This window comes from Panthera tigris, chromosome A3, assembly GCF_018350195.1.
Source record: "Panthera tigris isolate Pti1 chromosome A3, P.tigris_Pti1_mat1.1, whole genome shotgun sequence".
NCBI lineage: Eukaryota > Metazoa > Chordata > Mammalia > Carnivora > Felidae > Panthera > Panthera tigris.
In genome coordinates this window covers 50,832,501-50,853,588 of record NC_056662.1, presented here as the reverse complement: position 1 = coordinate 50,853,588, position 21,088 = coordinate 50,832,501, and the positions used below count along the sequence as shown (strand labels likewise).

At 45.8% G+C, this 21,088-nt stretch overlaps 1 protein-coding gene across 2 annotated transcripts in view; it reads left to right on the top strand.

Annotated features, from left to right (window-relative positions):
• The window catches only part of SH3RF3 (SH3 domain containing ring finger 3), a 372,049-nt gene that overhangs the window by 330,084 nt on the left and 20,877 nt on the right, over positions 1 to 21,088 (top strand). The gene's annotated exons all lie outside the window — the stretch shown is intronic.

Genomic DNA, 21,088 nt, shown 5'->3' with positions numbered 1-21,088 from the left:
AGTCAGACACTTAACCCACTGAGCCACCCAGCATCCTGCATTAACTGATTTTTTAATGTTGAGCCAGCCTTGCATACCTGGGATAAATCCCACTTGGTCATGGTATATAATTATTTTTATACCTTGTTATATTCTATTGACTAATATTTTGTTGAGAATTTTTACATTAATGATCATCAGAAATATTGGCCTATAGTTTTCTTGTATATTTTTAAATCTAGTTTTGTTATTTGGATAATGCTGGTCTTGAAGAATGGGAAAATACCCCTTGGGAAATATCCCCTCTGCTTCTATCTTCTGGAAGAAATGGTAGTGAATTGATATAGTGCTTCCTTAAATGTTTGGCAGAATTCACCAATGAGCCCATCTGGGCTGGTGCTTTCTGTTTTGGAAGGTTACCAATGAATGATTCAATTACTTTAATAGGTGTAGGCCTATTCAGATTGTCTGTTTCTTCTTGGGTAGGTTTTAGCATATTGTGTCTTTTAAGGAGTTGGTTCATCTCTTGTAAGCATAAAAGGATTCATAATATTTCCTTATTACTTTGTAATGTCCACAGGATCTGTAGTGATATCCCCTCTTTAATTTCTGACATTAGTATTTTGTGTCTTCTCTTCTTTTCTTAGTTTGCTTAGCCAGGGGCTTATCAATTTCCTATTTTCAATTTCACTGATTTCTGCTCTATATTTTTTTAATTTCTTTTCTTCTGCTTACTTTGAATTCAATTTGTTCTTCTTTTTCTAGTTTCCTAAGGTAGAAGCTTAGATTATTGATTTTATTTTCAATTTTTATTTTATTTATTTTTATTTCTTGAGAGAGCCTGAGCACACTTGCATGTGTGCAAGCAGGTGAGGGAAAGAGGAAGATGGAGGGAGAGAACCTTAGTAGGCTCCATGCTCAGCACGGAGCCCAACACAGGGTTTGATCTCCTGACAATGAGATCATGACCTGAGCCAAAATCAAGAGTCGGATGTTTAAATGACTGAGCCACCTAGGTGCACCTAGATTTTAGATCTTCTTTTCTAATATGTGCAATCAATGCTATAAATTTCCCTCTAAGCCCTGCTGTCACTAAATCCCACAAATTTTGATAAGTTATAATTTAATTTTCATTTAATGAAAATATTTTTAAATTTCTCTTGAGATTTCTTTGACCTGTGTTTTGTTTAGAAGTGAGTTGCTTAATCTCCAAGTATTTGGGGATTTTCCAGTTATCTTTATGTTATTAATTTCTACTTTAATTTCATTGTGGTCTGAGAGCAGACATTGTATGATTTTTATTTTAAGTTTGTTCAGGTGTGTTTTAGAGCCCAGAATGTGATCTATTTTGGTGAATGTTCCATGTGAGCTTAAAAGGAATGTATATTCTGCTGTTGTTGGATGAAGTAGTCTATAGATATCCATTAGATCCAGTTGATGGATGATGGTGTTGAATTCAACTGTGTCCTTACTATTTTCTGCATGCTGGGTCTGTCAGTTACTGATAGGGGTGTACGGAAGTTTCTAACTAAAGACTGTTCAAAATCTAGATTAAACAAATACGGATCACAAAACAATCCTAACGCAGTGGGCCTCGCAACACCCTAGACATTTATTTATCCCAGAATTGTTTCGTGAGTACTATGTCTCAGGTGTGTTTCTGGGCATCAGGACCCAGTGGTGAACAAGGCAAGCAGGGTCATTGCCCTTCTGGAGTTGACGTCGTGGCGGGGGAAAGATAAACATGTAAGAAAAGAATTAACAAATATCCTTACAGGTCCTTTAAGCAGAATGATGAGAAATAAGCTGGGTAACAGGGGAGGGGTATGGTGTTTTAGACAGAAGCCTACATTAAGAAAGGAGACAGCCAGGCAAGGGAGAAGAGTGTGTTTAGACCAGGAGACTGCAAGAACCAGGGACCTGAGGACGAGTGTGGCATATTTGAAGAAGGCCAGAAAGACTAGTGTGGCCAGAACCAGGTGAATGGGAGGTAACAGTGGTACAGGAGATCAGTAGGCTATCTAAGGAGACCTCATGAACCACAGTGGGGAATCTGGATCCTAATGGAAATTCAGGACTGAGTACTTTGGTGATTTTGAACTTGAGAGGGTTACAGTCTTATGTATGCTTTTCGAAAGATCAGTGGGTCCACTGGGGGAGGTAGGCGGTGATGCAAGTAGGTAAAGGTCTCAGAGAAAGATGAAGGCAATGTGGAACAGGATAGACTCTTTTTGTTCTGCTATGGGATGTAAATATTACATTACTGTTAAAGATGGAGAAAAGAGAGGTAGCAAGGTAAGTGACTTGACCGTAGAGACTAGATAGTTATTTTGTAATGAAGACAAGGCTAGAATTTTTTCTACAGGACTTATGTTTAGGTAGAAACTAACTCCTGTGTGTGTGTGTGTGTGTGTGTGTGTGTGTGTACATAAGTATTCATTTTCAGTAAGTGAGGGAGAGAGAGGCAGGGTATTTCAAGGATTAGACAGGGAACTCTCATCTGCTGCTGGTGGAAATATAAAATGGTACCCAGCCATTCTACCCCTAGGTATTTACTCAAGAGAGATGGAAACATGGGCTTTACAAAGACTACTACATGAGCATTCATAGCAGCTTTATTTTTAACAACTCCAAACTGGAATCAACCTGAATGTCAATCAACTGCTGAATAGGGGAACAACTTGGTGCAGCCATACAATGGATATTAAATCAGCAATAAAAACAAATGAGCTATTGATACACACAATGATATAGATGAATCACAAGATCATTAAAGAAGCAAGATAGAAAAAAAGACATATTGGATCATTTCATTTATATAAAAGTTTAAAAAATGCGAACTAATTTTTAGTGACAGAAAGCAGATCAGCGGTTTCCTGGGGCCAGGGGCTAAGCAAACAAAGGACTAGAGAAGGGCATGAGCAAACATTTAGGGGTAATGGGAGCACATGTTACCCTGATTGTGGTGATGTTTCACAGGTGTATGTATATGTCAAAATTTATCCAAGTTATTAAAAAAGAGTTAAGACAGCACTCCATTTAAAAATAGAACTTAGTGTATTTTTCTGAAAGTACACATTTTAGAGCCAGAAGAGTGAGCATGATTTTCATATCTGTTTCAGAAACAGTGCATCTAATGATATACCACGTCCCTTCCTAATCTGACCATTGTACAGTCTGTCTTTGTATCCACCGTGTGATGGAACAAATCCAAAACATGAGCTTTCTCAACAGCAGATCATTTCTCGTGCAAACCTCGTCTGCTTTGCCATTTGGCTAGAATCACTAATCCAGGTCCCCCCAGTCTCAGGACTCGGGCTGATGGATCTGCCACCACCGCAGTTGCTGGCTGCTAAAAGAGGGAAAGAGATGCCTGGAAGGTTTCCCGCGAGCAATTAAGTGTTTCAGCCCAGAAGTGACATGCATCACATTTGCTCACAAATTTTCCCACAACTCATTGCTCAGAACTAGACACGTGGCCCCACCCAATCCCGAAGGGGCCAGGAAGGAAAATGTTACCACCTGCCTGGAAAGCAGAGAGCACAAAAGATTACCTCACAAAATAACAAAGAAACAGAATTCAAAGCTGTTTCCTCTGGTGACCCTAACCCTCTATGGCTGTGATCCTGGCACTTTCTTCCCCCTTAGGGGTGGCCTCCTGAACTACCAGATGCATGTAACTTTCAAGGCATTCTAAAACTACTGGCAATTTGTCTTATATGCCCCTTGCTCGGGGGGCTCAGAGAGCAGATCAGGAGTGACCTGTGCCTTTATTCAGAAGCACATCTGAATGGCCTCCAGCAGTTGCTTATGTGTGAATTTGGGGACAGACACTTGTCCACTGTGACTGTAGACAGTCTCATTTGTGTTTCCATGGAGTATCTGCGCCTAGACAACAAGGGTTCTGAAAGCATTTTGTGGAAGTGTAAGCATCAGAATGAACCCGTGAGCAGATATATGAATTATTCTGCTAGGTGAACTTACTTAATGCTGTTAATTTTAATGTTAGAGAGTCCCATATTAGGTGGTTATTGTAGCTGAGCCCTTGCTGGCAATAGGCAGTCTTCAGAACTGTCTTCTAGTTAGTCAAGGCAAATCCACATTCTCACACATTAGGAGTCTTCCTGTCTCATCTGGCATGGGAGGGCCATGTCTGACAGGCTAATGACTTCCCTTCATCAAAGAATCCAGGGACCTTACCACAGAAAACAAAATATGCTTCCTTTGGGATGACTTACCTCCTCATCAGTGAATGGAGGATTTGAAAGGGAGCCCTGCAAAGCCCTCTCCAGCTCCAAGGATAGGAGCTGTGAACCCAGGAATGTGTTTTCAATTGACTCTCACCTAGTCACATCCCATCTGTAAGATCACTTTTTCCAGAGCTTTGCTGAATCCCCACAAGAAATCCCTGGAAAACACCTTATCAATATGTGGCTCCAGAATTCACTGTTTTCCTCATTACAAATCTGGGGAGACACTGCCCACCTTTAGTGCAGTTTCCCTTGGGCCATTCATTTATTTTTTCATCCATTGACAACAAACTACTTGTGGAGCTATGCTGCCATGAGCCCTGGCTCTATGCTCCAGGCCCAGAGCTGAACAAGGGAGTCTAGAGGAGACATACCTTTGCACAGGCAGCCTCACCGAGCTGTGTGGACTGATCTGATAGTGCACGTACGGGGCTCCATGGAAACCCAGAGCAGAGCCCCCATCGGTAGGGCGGGAGGGCAGACATGTAGGCAAAATGGCTGGAAGAGGAGGCTCTGAGCTGTCTCCCCTGCTCCATAGGCTGTAGCTTAGGGACACCCTTTGCAGAGAAGTCTTTATTCTAATAAGGAGAAGCTCAGAGCAAGTAAAGGATACTATTTCACTCCTCTTTGCTGATTATAAGAAAACACTTGAGGTGGGGTAGTAAAAGCACCCATCCTAGGATTAGCCCGTGTGGGGCCAGGGTCTGTGACTGCCTTCCTCATCCACCCTTGTGGTGCTTGGAGGCCAATGCTTGGAACTTTGTGGGGGCAGTGCTGCTTTATGAGTCACCTGTTCCAGGACACATGCTGGGATGGGTCTTCTTTTTCCACAGACTCCCCACCCCCCACTCTACCTCAGCTTCCACATCCGCAATAGGAAACAGTGCCCAGAGTTAAATCAGAAGATAAACTAACCCACAGTGAATGACTAACTTAATCCTGCCCTTCCACATGAAGCACTTCTTACTAAACTGTTCCCACATTCTCCTTTGCTAAGACTCCTCAGCCACAGGTGAAGTAGAAGCTTGGCAACTCTCCGGAAGTTAGGCCTGTGTGGACAGTTGGTCTGGGAGGTGAGCCATTTTCTTCCACAATGAGACCAGTAATTCAGGCAAGAGCAGAGCGGTGGGCCCCCGGGACAGATGGACTTGTAGAACTGAGTACACCTGCATTCTGCCAACTTCTCCCAGATTTCCTTTTCTAATCATTTTAGTGTAATAATAAGAGCCACACATGGCCTCATGACAGTGGCTCCTTAGAGGAAGTTAGGAGCTTTTGCCAACTGAAGACTGGACGTGGAAGAGAGCCCAGATTTGGGCCCCTGCTCAGGGAGGTTCTGCCTGGCCAGGGCCTGGCTGCTCCCAGTGGGGCAGTGGCAGGGTAGTGTCAGGGAGGTAGCAGGAGAGGACCCCTGCCAGCAGGCCTCTGAGCCCTTCCTCATCTGCATCTCTGAGGGTAGTCCCTGACAGGGTGTGCATCTCACATTTCCTGGAAGCAGTCTGTCTTAAGAAGCACACAGATACAGGAAGGAAATTCAGATCATCCTGTAGAGCTTGCCTGTCAGTGCCAGGATGCTGTCGCCCATGGTCAGCACTAATGGCAGTAATAGCTTTGACTCATAACTGAGCCTCAGAAACCCTGCATCCCCTTGATGAAGCATGCTGCTACTTCCACACATAACTGACCACCCTGCTGCTGCCTTTCAGGCTGGGCAAAGTTATTTCTATCCCTCTGTTTTGTTTAAAAATAATTCAGAAAGCACATGAGCTTGGCATACCTGAGTAAATAATAAAGTGTTTCATCTTTCTTGTTCCATTCCAGAAATCTTTCAGAAGGATGCCAGATTTTACAGAGATCTCATCCAAATTCATTTTATGTAATCTAATAATTTTGATAGTTCTGTAATGGTTCTGTAGAAAATGAGCCAGAGGCCTGTTGGAAATCCAAATGTGAGGCAAAGCTGTCCTAACAGGACAAAACCACAGCATAGCCTAGATGTCCTAGAGCAAGCAGGGCTGTTCCAGTTTCCTATCCCTGCCCATCTGCCTTTTGGCCTGATCTCCTAAAGCAATTTTAAAGAAAGGAGTGTGACGCTATAAATTCTACTGAGTTAAAGGTCCCTTCCTACTTCTGTGAAGAGATTATGGCATTGGATGAGGTGTCAAAGGCTCAGGGTCACAGGTTGCTGCAGCTTCTCAGGTGCTGAGTCCAGAAGAATCTGTAAAGAACTGCAGCCTCAGCATTGTGTCCCTCCCTCATTTAACTATATTAAACCCAGTGAACTCCGTCTCCACTCTGCAATAGTTTGCCTCAGGAGAACAACCGCTTGCCTGGAAGTATGAGTGCTACCCAGAGGTCTGGTCTGGTCCCCGTTCTGCATCCAGGTTCCCCCAAGGACTTGGCCCTGCCTATGCCTGGGCCTCCCCTTTGGCCATGAGAGCAACTGCACACTGGGCCTGTGGCTGCTTATCAAGTGCAGGCTGGCTCCACATTCCAGATATGGGGTGCCCTGGGGGCACCGCCAGCATTCAGCACTGGATACAGGGTGAGTATGATGAGCTTTGTGCCCTTGTGGTTCTTTGTAGGGGGAGTTAAAAGCAGTGAGTATAGAGACCAAAGAGGGCCTTAAACAAGAGACATGTGACAGGGAAGAGCAATAAACTCTTCTGAAAGTGCTCATCAGACTTTCAGAGGGGAGATGTTTTCTAAATGGAGCCTAAAAGCATGAATAGGGCTCATGGTGGGGGAGGGAGGGGAGTGCCCACATCCTGCTGCAGCTTCCAGGCCTGTCCATGTACCCCCTACCTTGCCTGCTCCCCCCAACCATGGCCCCCTCTCACTGCTGACCCTGCCCCAGGGTGAGCTGGAGTGAGCCTGTCTAAGAGGCTCCCACTGGGCATCTGTGCAGCCTTGTCCTCCTGCAGTCTCTCTCCTGCTGTGTCTCCTACCTGCTCTCTTGTGCTGCTCCCTCTCATCAGCAGAGTTGTCCTTACTCCTAGAGTGACACATCCCCACACATGAATGCAGCCCCCACTTAGGGTCAGAAAGTCCATGTAGATACTCTCTTTCCCTCAAAGGTGCAGGAGACCATGGTCATGGAGTGGGCTGTGGCACTGGGAGAGATGTTCCATGCCTGTTTGGCCTCATCACCTTGGTTTTGGGGTCGTGGCTTGCACTTAAGACACTTGAGACATAGAATGAGGTGCTTGGGGTGGCATTTTTCAGAACTGGCAGGTTTCAGGTGCCAGGGAGGTTGGATGCATAGTTGCACAAGAACACATGCATGTATGCACACAGGTGCAGGCCTGTGACCCCTCCCTGGGGAAGTGGGTATGGGTCCAGCTCTCTGTATCTGTTCTTTCAGAATAAGAAGAGATTGCGTTATGACTTTGATAGTCATGGGTCAGATCAGTTGAAAAAAGAAAGCTCTTGGGCTTCTGTGTGCTCTTTGGCTACAAACATGCTCTGACCACAGATGTTTGCCTACTAATGTCCCAGCAGAGGTCTGGGAGAGGAAGGGGGCCCTTCCCACTATGGACGTGGCACCCTGTTGAAGGGAAACATGGGCATGACCAAGAATAGGGCACATCCCTCTGGGAACACGTGGCAGTAATGTGTGAGGCACACATCAGCCTGGGGGTGGAGTTACAGTCAGAATAGCACCAAGGCTCACAGCCACACCTGTGTGTGTATATATTGTCTTCAGAACCCTGGGCCACCTGCTGGAAGGGGGCCACACATGGAAGCCAGGAGGCAAGGAAGCTTCTTGTTGGCCTTCCTTGGGCAGCATCAGGGCCAGGCCCTGTCCACTGTCCAAAATGCCACAGATACTTCTTTGCATCACAGCATACTGGGGGCAATACTGATGGTTCTGGAGGTCTGCCATCCCTAATGCTTTAAGATGGGAGCATAAGTGTGCCCTCTTGGCTGGAGAATTTAGCAACCTTCCAGGAGCCAGCTTCACCCTGCCCACTTGAGCACCAAGAAGGGCAGCAACCCCCTCCCCAGATCACAGAAGCTGAAATAGTACCTTTCAGTGTTATCTGTGAATCTCCAAGTGCTTGTGGATCATCCTGTCTACCAAAAACACTCCTCATCATCCCTCCACCTCCTAGCTCCCCAAAGCAAACCCACACAACATGGCAGCTGGCCCTGCTTCCTCCCAAGAGCTGGTCCAAGCTCAGTTCCTGCAGCTGCCTGGATCTCAGAGCCAAAGCACGGAGAGGAGTGTGATGCTTAGTGGCAACCAGGGTACAGCCAGCCCACAGCCAGTGTCTGCATTCATTCTCCCACAATGGCCGTCAGCAAGGGACAGAGACAGACCCTCAGGGAGAGCCTGCCACCTGCCATATCAACAAAGGCTTTGCAGCCTTCACATTCTTTGCGCCAGACAATTCTTTATTGTGGGGACTTTCATGTGCATTGTGGGTATTGAGCAGCACCCCTGGTTTCTACCCACTAGATCCCAGTAGCATGATGTACCCCAGTTGTGACAACCAGAAATTTCCCCCATGTCTCCTGGGGAACAGAATCTTCCCTAGTTGAGAATCACTGGTATATAAACTAGCAGTATGCCTAGAACCACAAATCAAGGGTTGGACTACTGGGGCCCAGGCCTGGCTCTGCCCCTTGGTTATGTTGATATTGTCCTGGCAACTCATTATCTTTCCAAATCTTCAGAATCCTTTCTTCATTTTCAAGAGTCTTAGGCTTATCAAAAACATTACTGCAGTAATATTTAGCTTATTAAAACTTATTCATCATGGTTAACTGAAACATATGCCTGATGATAACGTTCCCATTAAACAGGATGAATTCATTCTGGACATCTCCTGTACAACCTTGTACCTGTGGTCATCAATATTATGTTGTACACAGTTCTGTACTGGATACTTAAAATTTTTGTTAAGAGGGTACAGTGTTAAGTGTTATTATCAAGATAAAATTAAATTTTTAAAAATTTAGCTTATTAGCATAGTGAAGGCTCAAGAATATCCTAGCCTAGTCAAGAAGCCTGTTGTTTCCTTTGCTTTGCCCACACCAGACCTACTAACGTCCTACAGTGTGACATTCATAAGGGACACCAGCGGTGCTGGCACAGTGCCTCTTGGGATTGGGTGAAGATCAAATATCACATGCATGTGAAGATCACGTTCATGTGAGCCTTTAATTGTGCCACAGCCCCAAGATGAGGTACCCATACTCAGACCATCTTACACTCTTCAAACAGGTCTTACAATGAGATGTGATATACAAAACATTTGAACTTTCTTGTCAAGCTGGGATCTACTATGTCAAGGACTAAGAGATACTGGTCTTTTGGATGCTCTCTTAAAGTGCCCTTGGCCTCTTAATGAGCCTCAACAGGTGATTATGAAGACATTGACCCTGAATGGCCATAACCTTGGTGAACACTGGAAATTTTTGAAGCTTACACTTCCTTCCCCCTGAGCAGAGGACTCTCTGGTTGTATAAGTCTTGCATCAGATGATGACTGTTAGGAACTGACCCAGAGAAGAGAAAATTTCTCCTCACATCTCTACAAAGGCACAGCCTTCACCTCCAAAGACCATGTCATCTCTGCCCTCCAAAGAAGAAACAACAAGCCATATGCAGTCAGCTGCATGTCACCGAATACTGAAGTCCCTAAAAGGAGTGCAATAGATCAGAGAGTCCTTCTCCCAACCAGACATGTGTGGGTAGGAGAGAGCTACCCCCTACTTGAGGTGTCTCCCAGCAGTAGATAGGGATTTGAAGTGATTAGCTCATAGCCCCATAGAATCCTCTCTTCAGTGTAGACCTGCACAAAGGAGATCTCTCCTCTGCTGTGAGGTCCCTGTATGTCTGCCTCCTCACACCCCCCACCCAGCTAATGAAATACCACTTGAGTGATTATAAGGTTTAGAGAGGCCCTTGGGGAAAAGGTCCTCTGAGCATCCTGTCCACTGACAGTGACAAAAGGGCCCACCAAGGGCTCTAAGCAAGCTGAGCAGTGTCTTTACAGAGGAAAATGAGCTGCCAGGTTGGAGGCAGAATTTTGGGCAAGCAATTTAAATGCTTTTATGCCCTCACAATCTTGTTAAGTTTCACCTTCTATCTCTTTTTTATTTCTTCTCTCTTTCTTGACTTCTGTAAAGTCACCTATTTAATATATTCACACTTGCATGAATTGAATTCTGTGGGCTGTCTAAAACAATGCATCCTCCGGGTAAAACCCTTCTACACAAATTCTTAGTTATGCTTGGAAATCCAAACTTCTGAACACCCTATCTTGTTGGTTTTTATGACCCTGCTATTTGGTTTGACTGTATTAGGTTATCTAGAGCTCTTGATATTTCCAGTAAAAATATATTGAAGTTCAGATCTTGGCATCTTTCCTGACAAAATTCTTCTCATCTATTATTTGGATGCCTGGTTAGCCTTCAATTGTACATGTTTCCAATATTTCTATAACATTTTCCAAAGAAGTCTGCTGGGATATGTTTTAGTCTTTTCATCCCATACTTGTTTATCACAAATGCAGTGTGTGTGTGTGTGTGTGTGTGTGTGTGTGTGTGTGTGTGTGTGTAGGTCATGTGTGAGATCTTTATACCCAATGATAGCAGTGCCAACACTTTTATTGTTTAGGCGTGGTCTGGACTAGGAAATCTCATGACAGGTCAAAGTGAAATCTGCCCCAGTTACTCTTGCTACATAGCAAATCACCCCAAAACTCCATGGTGTAAAACAACACTTTGATATTCTTGTCTCATGTTCTGTGGGTCAGGACCTTGGGCAGGTCACACCCATAAGGCTGTCTCTACTCCCCCACGTCTGGGACCTCAGCTGAGTGTATGAAGGTTGTGAAGGGTGTACTGGCTGGGACCAGAGCCACCTGCAGGCCTGCTTGCTCAAATGTTTGGCAGTTGATGCTGGCAGTTGAATGGAACCTCTGTGAGGCTGTTCTTCAAACACCAGCTGTGGCCTCCCCATGGTTTCTGCACGTGGGAGAGCTTGGGCTTCTTTGCAGCATGGCGGCTGGGTTCTGAGACTGAGTGCATGACATCTTCATGTCTTGGATCATAAGTGACCTTTCCAGTGTGCTCTGTCAGTGGAGGCTATCACAAGGTTTCCAACACATGGGAATGAGACATGACTCCTATCACTTTATCAAGGGGAGTATTGAAGTCACTTTGCAAGGAAGGTGGGTGGGAGGAGAGACAGTGTTGTGGCCATATTTACAAAATTCAATCTGTTATATCACCCAAGATCTAGCTCTGTGACCTCTCATTCTTTCCTTGCATTCAGCCAGAAAATTACGTGTCTGTTGTAGCTACCTCCAGCTCATTACCTTTTTTTTAATGTTTGTTTTTGATGGAGGACAAGCAGGGGAGGGGTAGAGAGAGGGGGACAGAAGATCCAAAGAAGGCTATGCACTAACAGGCTGAGAGCAGCAAGCCCAATGTGGGGCTTGAAGCCATGAACCACAAGATCATGACCTGAGCTGAAGTTGGATGCTCAACTGACTGAGCCACCCACGTGCTCCCCTACTACTTTTCAATTAAGTGCAAAAATAAATTCTGTTGAATATGTCATCTCATAGAGTATTGCTTTCCAGCTCCCAGTGATGTCACTGGCAGAGGAGGCAGTGGCCTGGGGTGCTAGGAGTCCTACCAAACTCTATGGCCCCATCCAAGCCTGCCACCTGTTAGTGCTGGGCACCTACACACGCTCCCCTGCCTCCTCATTTTTCAGTTGAAATAGATCATCAGTTTCTTAATATTAGGGAGACGGGCATGGACTGCTTTGAGAACTGATACCCCCTGTAGCTTGGGCCAAACATGTCATCACAACCTATAGGAAGGGTGACTTCAGCATTGCTACCTGTGAATACCATTGCTTTAGAAGACTAGATCCTGCACTGTTCCTTTGGCTGAGAGGTGATATTTTCTTTTCCAACATAGTAAACAGCAGCTATGGAGTGACACTTAAGGATCATTCATACCAAGACTTATTCTTGCAGAAAGAAGGTATTGTGTCCAGTATCTGCATGGTACCAAACATCCGTGTAGTAACCATATTGACAGTGGTGGTGATGGTGACCACAGGCAAATGTGCATCTCTCAGGTATCAGGCATCTAGCTTATATGGTTTCATTTGGTCCCTATAACAACTCTCTGTGGTAGGTAATACTGTTACCCCATTTCTGAGGCACAGAAAATTTAGGTTGCTTGTTCAAGGTGTTATGGTTGGTAAGTAGTAGGAGCTGGAGTAAAGCCAGGTAGTCTGCATCCTGCTCTTTGCTGCCATGCTGCCTTGCTTATTTTCCCCTACTTTGTTCAGTCTTAGTCTGGTATCTTAGCTTCAGAATGAGCATCCCAGTTCCCTATGACCCGTAATTTCCCAGTGCACACCCAACAAGCCTACTCCATGTTTTCCAAGCCATGCACATCCCTCTTTCACTCAGCACCCACCATTAGTGGACTGCACCTGCCCAGGGTGCCATGACCCCGGCTTCACCTGCTGTGTGGAGTGACAGTGTCATGGGACCACAATAAAAAAGGTTAAAGTGAGGCCGCCACAGCCCACCAGGCTCTGCTCCTCCTTGTTCAGCACCTAGGTGGAGTGCTGTCCTGAGCTGAGCCTGGAACCCTGGGGAAGGCTTTGGTGGCAGTGGGGTGAGAAGAAAGAGAATAGCAAGGAGAGGAACTGGGGATGCCAGTGCTCTGTCCCTGTGATGTGACTCAGCTGACCCACCCAGATCTGCTGTATTAGATCTAGGGATGGCACCCAATATCTGTTACTCAGATAGTTTCACTGTGTGGAGGCTGGTTCATGGAGCTGCAGGACCTGTGGGGTCGTTCAGGCCAGTTCATCCCTGGAGGTGTGTTCAGGGGCAGTATGTAAAGACTGGTTATCATCGGACACTGAGTAATACTCCAGAACTTTAGCCAGGCCCTGGTGCCTGGGGCAGATCAGGGATGGGAAGGCCCAGGACAGAGGCCATGGTGATATCAGGAATGAAGGGACAATAAACCCTCCCTCCGTTTACTCATTCACCAAGTGCAATGGGAATGGCAGGTGGTATGACAGAGAAGGCCTGGGATTCAACATGGAAACCTGGATCCAAAGCCTAATCCCACCCACTTCATCTCTCTGAACTTGAATTTCCTCATCTGCAAATGAGGTGACTATGAACCTTACACAGCTACTGTGTACAGGACTGTTTTAGATTGAATGTTTATGTCCCCCTAAAATTCATAAGTTAAAGCACTATCCCTCAGTGTGAGGTGGAGCTCTTGGTGGGTAATTGGGATTAGATGAAGTCTTGAAGGTGGGGCCCTCATGATGGGGTCAGTGGCCCTAGAAGAAGAGGAAGAGAGAGAGATCTCTCTCTCCACATGGAGAAAGAGCCTGTGGAAAAGCCACATGAGCACACGAGAGGAGTCACTGTCTACAAGCCTGGAAGGGAGTCCTCACCATGCTGGTAGTCTGACCTTGGGCCTTCAGCTTTCAGACTATGAGAAAATAAGTTTGTGTTACTTAAGTCACCCTGTGTATGGTATTTTGTTATGGACAACCTGAGCAAACCCACACAGATTTTGGTACCAGGAAGTGGGATGGTGCTCTTACAAATAACTAAAAATGTGGGTGCAGCAGTGGAACCAGGCAGTGGGCTGAGCCTGGGAGAGTTTTGAGGTACATGCTTAATGGACATTACAGACAGTTCTGGTAAGGGTTCAGAAAGAAGAGAGGGAAGCAGGAGAGAACGAGCTTCTATTTTCTTAGTTCGTAAATAATCATGAACAGAACGCTGATGGAAATATGAATGTTAAGGAAGTGCATCTTGGGTCTCATATGGAAATGAGGAACATGTTATTGGAAACTGGAAGGAGTCCATTTCTTGTTTTAAAGTGGCAAAGAATTTAGCTGAACTGTGTTCTCATGTTCTATAGAAGATAGGACTTTCAAGCCATGATATTGTTGAATAGTTAGTGGAGGAGATTAAGCAAAGTTTTGAAGGCCTGGCTCCTGACTGCTTACAGCAAAATGTAAGAGGAAAGAATAAACTGAAGAAGGAATTGTTAACCAAAAAAGAATCAGAACTTGGATATTTGGAAAATTCTTAGTCTATCCATATTGCAGAAACATGAGAGAGCATGTTCTGAGGAGAATGCAAGGGTGAGGCTGAACAATAATTTGATGAAGAGATGATGCCTGTGACTCAGGGAAGTGACCAGCAGTCTCCACAGGGGCCAGGAGTGGAGATGGGACTATCAGCAAGGACACTGCCACTTCGAAGAAATGGGGACAGAGCAAGCAGGATGGAATGAAGGGTGGCTCTAGGACTTCTTAGATCCTACGAGCCCGGACCATGGAACTATCAGGCTGCAAATATGTGCTATTCTTTGAGGAAAGGGAGGAAGAACCCCTAAGGTGATTCAGAGATCTTTGGGGCCACCACCTCAGTTCCAACATGCAGGTAGCTTCTGACTGAAGCCTTGGAGGTAGGTCTACCAGAGAGGCACTAACCAAACAGGATTATTCTCAAACTTCAGGATCCAGTGGGGTTTGTCTTACTAAGTTTTGGACTTGCTTGGGACCTATCGCCCCTTCTCCCCATTACTCCCATTTGGAATGGGAATGTCTATTTTAGGGCTGTGCCACCACTGTGCTTTGGAGGCCCATGGTGTGTCTGGCTTCACAGGCTCCCAGTCAGAGAAGAACCACAGCTCCACTCTCACTTGTGTCTGATTTGGATGATTATTGAGATAAAACTTTGGACTTTAGACTTTGGAGTGGAAGCCTGAATTAATTAAGACTTTGGGGTCATTGGGATGGAATGAATGAACTTCGTACATGAGAAGGATGTGAATTTGGGGGGTGGTAAGAGCAGAATGTTATGAACTGAACACCTGTGTCCGCTGCCACCCAAATTCATATGATGAACCCCCAGTGCAGTGGCATTTGGAGATGAGACCTTGGGGAGGTAATTATTAGATGAGGCCATGAGGGTGAGACCCCATGATGGGATTAGTGGCCTTATAAGAAGAGGCATTGCACCTGCAGTGAGGAAAGGCCACCTAAGGACTCAGCAAGAAGGTGCCATCCACAGCCAGGATAAGAGCCCTCACCAAGAACCTGCCCATGTTGGCACCCCGATCATGGGCTTCCAGCCTCTAGACTATGGGAAAATAAGTTTCTGCTGTTTAAACCACCCAGTCTTTGGTATTTTTTATGGCAGCTTGAGCCAACTAAGGTACATTAAAATTGAAATAGTATACAAAACACCAGGCATATGGTCAGTGCTCTCCTTGTTCATTTGCTTGGCTTTCTGTCCTGCTCAATAAAACAAGTTGTGGGGATGCTGGTGTCATTGCCAATCTGATGAGAAGGAGATAAGAGAGTGAGAGTCAGACCTGTGAAAAGGGGCAGGACCTGCCACATGAATGAGTGATGAATGAAGAGTTGGGGGAGGATGAGCACAGGCTGCCTTCATTTGCAAGTTTGGAAAAACAGCCCCCATCCAAGTGTGGACATGACAGTCCTGAGTAGCTGGGGTGCCCTCAGGCTGCTGGCCTCTGTAGAGGAGGACAGGGACAAGTGGCACAGTGCCAGCGTACCAGCCTGTACACTGTGCTGAGAGCACAAGCTCCCAGCACCTCTCTCAGACTCACTCCCTCCATCTTTGCCCCTCAGTCCCCTCGGGTCACTTGGCCACTCAACTGGGCACAGGCATGGGGGACATGATCACCTCTGGCTCTCTCTAATCAGGGCTGGGCAGAGGGAGGCTCCCCAGTTCTCCAGCTCAGAACTTCAGGCATCTTTTGATGGTTTTATTCATGTGATTTCAGTCTTAAAAGAATGTCTAGATGAAGTTACAGATAAAAGACCTAGAGCTCACTTGAGACCTTGGCACTAGAGATGCTTTCACCGCAGAAGAGAGAATTCAAGAGCCAATCCTGTGTCAAAGCTTCCAGCAAGAGAACATTAAGGAGTGAAGCAAGAAACCGAGTCTAGGAGAGTTTGCACCTGAGGCGAGGGGCAGGGTAGGGGGGTGTGGGGGGGGAAGGCGTGGTGCTGGTGGGAAGAATCCAGCAGCTGTGCAGAAAGGCAGGAGAAGAAGCCATAATACAGGGTGGAGGAGCCCAAGAGAGGGCCTTTCTCAATGGGAGATGAGGAATGTCAGTGCCCTGGACAGGTCAGGTTCAGGGTAACAAGGGGCCCAGCCGAGGTGGGTTCATAGCTCTAGTCCCCACCTTATTGTCACCGTATTTATTTACTCTGCTGGGAGCTGGAAAGGGTACCTTGTGCTTTGCACCAAGTGAGCTGAGTGTGAAAAAAACAAGGAAAAACAACATGGTTAGTGTGGTTTTGTTGCTTGCAGCATTCCTGCCCTAGACCAGAGACCAGGGGGTTCCTTCATGTTTGGAGCCTGGGTGCGCTGTTTCAGGGACTGAGAGGGTATTCTCAGCCTATCATTGCACAAGAGGCTTCCGGAGGATCTGAGACATGTAGCTGGCACTTCAGTCCTATTTGATCTTCCTTTGTGGGTGCATAACCGGATGTGCTGTCGTCGTTCCTCTGACCTCAGCCCATGCTACCAGGAAATGAATGCTGGCTGAGGGCCAGATGAATGCATGAACAGTGCTGGCATATACCACCACCATAGCTGAGATTCATGACAGCCATTCCTTGTTGAAAGCCTACTATGTGCAGGGTGCTCTGCTAGGTGCTTTACCTGCTGTCCTCATTCAGTCCTCCTATCAGTGCTGAGGGTATTGTCAATATCCCATCCTGAAGAAGCAGCCCAGGAGAGCAAAGCGTTGCCTGTGTCACAAGGGTGGTGGGTAACTGGCAACCCTGTATTTCATCATGACGCAGCCCTCATTAGAGTTCTGTAATCATCGCTCTATGTGTGTACTTCAGTGCCCACCCGTGAAGTGAGTTAAACACACAAAAACCTCAACAGTGAAGATTCTGTCTCTCGGGAGAGAGGGAAGATGGCGGCATAGGAGGACCCTGGGCTCACCGCGCGTCCTGCTGATCACTTAGATTCCACCTACACCTGCCTAAAGAACCCAGAAAACCGCCAGAGGATTAGCAGAACGGAGTCTCCAGAGCCAAGCGCAGACGAGAGGCCCACGGAAGAGGGTAGAAAGGGCGGCGAGGCGGTGCGGGCTCCACAGACTGGCGGGAGGGAGCCGGGGCGGAGGGGCGGCTCGCCGGCCAAGCAGAGCCCCCGAGTCTGGCTGGCAAAAGCGGAGGGGCCGGACGGACTGTGTTCCGACAGCAAGCGCGACTTAGCGTCTGGGAGGTCAGAAGTTAACAGCTCTGCTCAGAAAGCGGGAAGGCTGGAGGACAAAGGGAGGGAGAGCTGCTGAGCCCCCGGACGACAGAGCTCAGCTTGGCGGGGAACAAAGGCGCTCGCCAGCGCCATCTCCCCCACCCATCCCCCAGCCAAAATCCCAAAGAGAACCAGTTCCTGCCAGGGAACTTGCTCACTCCGAGCAAACACCCAACTCTGTGCTTCTGCGGAGCCAAACCTCCGGCAGCAGATCTGACTCCCTCCCGCTGCCACAGGGCCCCTCCTGAAGTGGATCACCTAAGGAGAAGCGAGCTAAGCCTGCCCCTCCCGCCCCCGTGCACCTTGCCTACCCACCCCAGCTAATACATTAGCCAGATCCCCAGCACCACAAGCCTGGCAGTGTGCAAGTAGCCCAGACGGGCCACGCCACCCCACAGTGAATCCCGCCCCTAGGAGAGGGGAAGAGAAGGCACACACCAGTCTGACTGTGGCCCCAGTGGTGGGCTGGGGGCAGACATCAGGTCGGACTGCAGCCCCGCCCACCAACTCCAGTTATACACCACAGCACGGGGGAAGTGCCCTGCAGGTCCTCACCACTCCAGGGACTATCCAAAATGACCAAACGGAAGAATTCCCCTCAGAAGAATCTCCAGGAAATAACAACAGCGAATGAACTGATCAAAAAGGATTTAAATAATATAACAGAAAGCGAATTTAGAATAATAGTCATAAAATTAATCGCTGGGCTTGAAAACAGTATACAGGACAGCAGAGAATCTCTTGCCACAGAGATCAAGGGACTAAGGAACAGTCACGAGGAGCTGAAAAGCGCTTTAAACGAAATGCAAAACAAAATGGAAACGACGACGGCTCGGATTGAAGAGGCAGAGGAGAGAATAGGTGAACTAGAAGATAAAGTTATGGAAAAAGAGGAAGCTGAGAGAAAGATAAAAAAAAATCCAGGAGTATGAGGGAAAAATTAGAGAACTAAGTGATACACTAAAAAGAAATAATATACGCATAATTGGTATCCCAGAGGAGGAAGAGAGAGGGAAAGGTGCTGAAGGGGTACTTGAAGAAATTATAGCTGAGAACTTCCCTGAACTGGGGAAGGAAAAAGGCATTGAAATCCAAGAGGCACAGAGAACTCCCTTCAGACGTAACTTGAATCGATCTTCTGCACGACATATCATAGTGAAACTGGCAAAATGCAAGGATAAAGAGAAAATTCTGAAAGCAGCAAGGGATAAACGTGTCCTCACATATAAAGGGAGACCTATAAGACTCGTGACTGATCTCTCCTTTGAAACTTGGCAGGCCAGAAAGGCTTGGCACGGTATCTTCAGTGTGCTAAACAGAAAAAATATGCAGCCGAGAATCCTTTATCCAGCAAGTCTGTCATTTAGAATAGAAGGAGAGATAAAGGTCTTCCCAAACAAACAAAAACTGAAGGAATTTGTCACCACAAAACCAGCCCTACAAGAGATCCTAAGGGGGATCCTGTGAGACAAAGTACCAGAGACATCACTACAAGCATAAAACATACAGACATCACAATGACTCTAAACCCGTATCTTTCTATAATAACACTGAATGTAAATGGATTAAATGCGCCAACCAAAAGACATAGGGTATCAGAATGGATAAAAAAACAAGACCCATCTATTTGCTGTCTACAAGAGACTCATTTTAGATCTGAGGACACCTTTAGATTGAGAGTGAGGGGATGGAGAACTATTTATCATGCTACTGGAAGCCAAAAGAAAGCCGGAGTAGCCATACTTATATCAGACAAACTAGACTTTAAATTAAAGGCTGTAACAAGAGATGAAGAAGGGCATTATATAATAATTACAGGGTCTATCCATCAGGAAGAGCTAACAATTATAAATGTCTATGCGCCGAATACCGGAGCCCCCAGATATATAAAACAATTAGTCATAAACATAAGCAACCTTATTGATAAGAATGTGGTCATTGCAGGGGACTTTAACACCCCACTTACAGAAATGGATAGATCATCTAGACACACAGTCAATAAAGAAACAAGGGCCCTGAATGATACATTGGATCAGATGGACTTGACAGATATATTTAGAACTCTGCATCCCAAAGCAACAGAATATACTTTCTTCACGAGTGCACATGGAACATTCTCCAAGATAGATCATATACTGGGTCACAAAACAGCCCTTCATAAGTTTACAAGAATTGAAATTATACCATGCATACTTTCAGACCACAATGCTATGAAGCTTGAAATCAACCACAGGAAAAAGTCTGGAAAACCTCCAAAAGCATGGAGGTTAAAGAACACCCTACTAACGAATGAGTGGGTCAACCAGGCAATTAGAGAAGAAATTAAAAAATATATGGAAACAAACGAAAATGAAAACACAACAATCCAAACGCTTTGGGACGCAGCGAAGGCAGTCCTGAGAGGAAAATACATTGCAATCCAGGCCTATCTCAAGAAACAAGAAAAATCCCAAATACAAAATCTAATAGCACACCTAAAGGAAATAGAAGCAGAACAGCAAAGGCAGCCTAAACCCAGCAGAAGAAGAGAAATAGTAAAGATCAGAGCAGAAATAAACAATATAGAATCTAAAAAAACTGTAGAGCAGATCAACGAAACCAAGAGTTGGTTTTTTGAAAAAATAAACAAAATTGACAAACCTCTAGCCAGGCTTCTCAAAAAGAAAAGGGAGATGACCCAAATAGATAAAATCATGAATGAAAATGGAATTATTACAACCAATCCCTCAGAGATACAAACAATTATCAGGGAATACTATGAAAAATTATATGCCAACAAATTGGACAACCTGGAAGAAATGGACAAATTCCTAAACACCCACACTCTTCCAAAACTCAATCAGGAGGAAATAGAAAGCTTGAACAGACCCATAACCAGCGAAGAAATTGAATCGGTTATCAACAATCTCCCAACAAATAAGAGTCCAGGACCAGATGGCTTCCCAGGGGAGTTCTACCAGACGTTTAAAGCAGAGATAATACCTATCCTTCTCAAGCTATTCCAAGAAATAGAAAGGGAAGGAAAACTTCCAGACTCATTCTATGAAGCCAGTATTACTTTGATTCCTAAACCAGACAGAGACCCAGTAAAAAAAGAGAACTACAGGCCAATATCCCTGATGAATATTGATGCAAAAATTCTCAATAAGATACTAGCAAATCGAATTCAACAGCATATAAAAAGAATTCTTCACCATGATCAAGTGGGATTCATTCCTGGGATGCAGGGCTGGTTCAACATTCGCAAATCAATCAACGTGATACATCACATTAACAAAAAAAAAGAGAAGAACCATATGATCCTGTCAATCGATGCAGAAAAGGCCTTTGACAAAATCCAGCACCCTTTCTTAATAAAAACCGTTGAGAAAGTCGGGATAGAAGGAACATACTTAAAGATCATAAAATCCATTTATGAAAAGCCCACAGCTAACATCATCCTCAACGGGGAAAAACTGAGAGCTTTCCCCCTGAGATCAGGAACACGACAGGGATGCCCACACTCACCGCTGTTGTTTAACATAGTGCTGGA